We start from the raw sequence: 3,645 nt of genomic DNA, 5'->3' as shown, positions 1-3,645 counted from the left end.
TCTTCGGCGTACAAGTCTTGGGCAGTAGCACCCTATTACAGCGTGTGATACTTTAATTTCAGTTTGAGAAAATGTCATGATTTTAAAACTTTTCAAAACATTAGTAATTATTGATAGTTATAATCCTATTTAAATAATTCATAATTATTTTATTTCTTCACCAAGCCTGTGTGTGTGTGTGTGTGTTAAAAGGAACTTTCTTGGGTGTCGGGGGTTCAGATGAGGTCCATGAGGATGGCATCCTCCATGATGCTGGCCTGCAGGCCTGGCTGGGGGACCGGGCCCCAGGGAACCCTGCTGAGCAGCCTCTGACCTGGCAGTGGAGCCCCGGGGGGGGAAGCTGCGCAGGTCGGGACTGGGCGGGCGGCAGGTGCAGGAGCAGGGGCCCCTGGTGGCTGGAGGGGGTGGAGAGAGGTCTGAGGCGGGGGCACCCCAGTCTAGGGCGGTGGCGGGTTGAAGAGGAGGCTCCGCAGTTGGGGGTCGGCCCCGGGGTTCTGGGGCCGATGGGTGGGTCCGGGAGGGGGCGGGCGGGGGCCGCTCCAGGAGGACCTTGTGGGGCGCCCGGGCAGCACCCCGGGGACTGGCGCTGCCCCGGGGCTGCAGAGGCTCCCACGGTCCCCTGAGGCTGGAGCTGCTTGTGGTTGCTGATGACCTGCCGGGTGCCGTTGACAAAGCGTCTCTGGTCTTAGAAGATGCGTCCCACGAAGGCCTTCTTGAATGAGCACACACACCTCGCAGGGGCCGCGTGGGGAAGCGCACACAGCCAGCGGAGCCGTCGCCCAGGATGTGGTAGCGACCTCAGCGCGAGTCCAGGTCCCTGTTGGTGAAGAGGAAACGGACCATCGCCGAGTTCCAGAACAAAGGGCGCAGGATGCTCAGCAGCCGCTGGGGGATGAGCTGCGTGATCAGCACTGTCCTCTTTCAGGTTCTCGCCGTGATTCAGGTAGACCTGAGAAGGCAGCGACCGAGTCAGCTTGGGGTTGGCACCACAGAGGCAGGTTTGGGCTTCTCCTGCCACCCGAGGACCCCGCTCCAGGCCAGGAGTGTGTTGGAGACTGACTGCCGCCCGCCGAGGGCCAGGGCCCCGAGCTGGGCGGGAGAACAGTGCCCGCCCTGAACAGTAGCCCCAGGCTGCACGGGGGGTGGGGGGCAGGACCGGTCCAGGGGCCACAGTGGAGACCAGGCTGGGCTGGGAAGCGGGGAGGCCGCTTGGGGGCACCGGGGGGCCGGGCCTGGCTGTAGCGGGGGGACCCCCTCCTGGAGCGGCTTGCCGAAGAGGGTTGATGGGCTCAGCGAGGGCCCAGCCCAGCCTTCTGGTTCTTGGCGGCCTCCACTGCGCTCTGGGCAGCCGCCTAAGCTGCACTCAGGGGACCTGGTACTGCGGGGGGACAGGGGGCAGAGGCTGCTGGGGGGCTGCCCAGGGCGGGGCGTCCGAGGGAGGATCTAGAGGCAGGGGCACGGGCGGTTTTGGCTGGAGGGGGCCTGGGGCCGAGCCACCCCCAACAGGCAGCACAAGCCCCGGCACGGGCACCGTGTGCCTCGCGTCCTGGCTCACACCTGTGAGTGGCTGCAGTGGCTCCAGCCTGGCGGGAGGAGCCGCCTTCTCGAACAGAAGCTGCAGGGCAGGCAGCTTTCCAAGGCAACACGATGGCGAAGTTGATTCCTCACTCCCCAGCCTTCTGCACGAGGGTCTGGGTCGTGCACCCAGAGTATGTGGTGCTCTCGACAGCAGGCAGCAGGTAGGCGGGCGAGTTACAGGTAAGGAGGCAGAGTCGGAGGAATGTCTGGCCAGTCTGCTCCGGCATCTTCTTTTTTTTTTTTTTTTTTTGCGGTACGCGGGCCTCTCACTGTTGTGGTCTCTCCCGTTGCGGAGCACAGGCTCCGGACGCGCAGGCGCAGCGGCCACGGCTCGCGGGCCCAGCCGCTCCGCGGCACGTGGGATCTTCCCGGACCGGGGCACGAACCCGCGTCCCCTGCATCGGCAGGCGGACTCAACCACTGCGCCACCAGCCACCAGGGAAGCCCTCACAGGTAACTTTTTTTTGTGTGTGTGTGTGGTTCGCGGGCTTCTCACTGTTGCGGCCTCTCCCGTTGCGGAGCACAGGCCCCGGACGCGCAGGCGCAGCGGCCATGGCTCACGGGCCCAGCCGCTCCGCGGCACGTGGGATCCTCCCGGACCGGGGCACGAACCCATGTCCCCTGCATCGGCAGGCGGACTCTCAACCCCTGCGCCACCAGGGAAGCCCTGACATCTTCTTGAAGTCATGGAACAGCTGCAGGGCCCTGCTGAGGCCTTCAGCGATGAGGCTGCAGCACCGGCCCGCCCCCCCCCCCCCCCCATGAACTTCACGCTGCCGAGCCAGATGACAAACCCATAGGCGCTGCTGGTGGGAGCGTGATATTGTATGTAGGACTCGGGAGCGCAGTCCACTGTGTTGAACACCACGAGGCTGCACCGGGTCTCCCCATAGTCCCTCCCGAAGTCCGTCTCGGCAGCAGGACCACCATTAAAATACTTGATGGCCAGGAGCAGGTAGTGCTTGCGGAGGCCCCCGAAGTAGGGCCCGAGGTTGGCTGTGCCCTCGATCACAAACACCACGTCAGCTACGAGGCCCCCGGCCCAGCTGCCGAGCCGGTTTTAAGTTCATAGTTTAACATTATTAGCCCAATGAAATACGTTTTTATTACTGATTTTCTATCTTTCAAAAAATAGTCATTTCAGACCTATAGAAAGTTATAAGAGTAGTGCAAAGCATTCCTGTGTACTTTTCATGCAGATTTCCCAGTGGTTAACATTCTGTCACATTTGTACTATCATTTTCTTTTTCTCTTTATGTACAAACATGGCAGATAATACCTTCTAAAAATGGACAGAGCAATCTGTCACTGTTCCGTATGCTCTTTTAGAACCTTGCCACTCCTCATCAGGAAGTGTGGTCTCCATGCCCTCTTCTTGAACCTGAATGGGTGTGTGTCTGCAGCAACCAAGAGGGTATGGCCCAAGTGAGGTTATGTGACTTCTCAGATTAGGTCATAAAAGGGATATACCTTCTGCCTGGTTATCTGTCTTGAGACAGCCTAAGAACCCAGATGTCATTATGTGAGGAAGCCCAGGCTATGTGGTTAGGCCACATATAGGTTTTCTAGTCGGCAGTATCAGCATCAGCTTAGCCAACAAGCAGCATCAACGCCCAGACAATACAGTGATGATTTAGCCCCCAGGCTCCACGCCTTCCAGCTGAGGTCCCAGACATCACCAAGCAGAGACAAGCCTCCCATGCTGTGTGCTGAATTCCTGACGCATAGAATCCATGAGCATAATTACTGGTTGTGCTATGCCACTAAATTTGGGGGTAATTAGCTACTCAGCATAATAACCAGAACAATAATAATCTTTTTTTTCTGAGTCATTCATTAGAGAATAAATTACAGACATGATACCTTTACCTCTTAATGTTTCCTAAAAGCAAGGGCAGTTTCCTGCATAACCACAGGGCAGCCATCAATCAGGAAATTAACATCCACAGATCACATTCAAATGTCACTCACTGATTGCCCCAGCGATGTCACATACAGGAGACTTCTCTGGTGGTCCAGTGGTTAAGAATCCACCTTCCAATGCAGGGGACGCGGGTTTGATTCCTG

The 3,645-nt window shown here is 58.5% G+C and overlaps 1 pseudogene; it reads right to left on the bottom strand.

Annotated features, from left to right (window-relative positions):
• Positions 1-215: 215 nt before the first annotated feature.
• LOC131760870 (mediator of RNA polymerase II transcription subunit 25-like) lies at positions 216-2,944 on the bottom strand (annotated as a pseudogene).
• Between the last annotated feature and the right edge of the window lie 701 nt (positions 2,945-3,645).

Source organism: Kogia breviceps, chromosome 8, assembly GCF_026419965.1.
Source record: "Kogia breviceps isolate mKogBre1 chromosome 8, mKogBre1 haplotype 1, whole genome shotgun sequence".
In the NCBI taxonomy this organism is placed as follows: Eukaryota; Metazoa; Chordata; class Mammalia; order Artiodactyla; family Physeteridae; genus Kogia; species Kogia breviceps.
The sequence above is the reverse complement of the archived record's forward strand: the minus strand, read 5'-3'. Positions and strand labels throughout refer to the sequence as shown.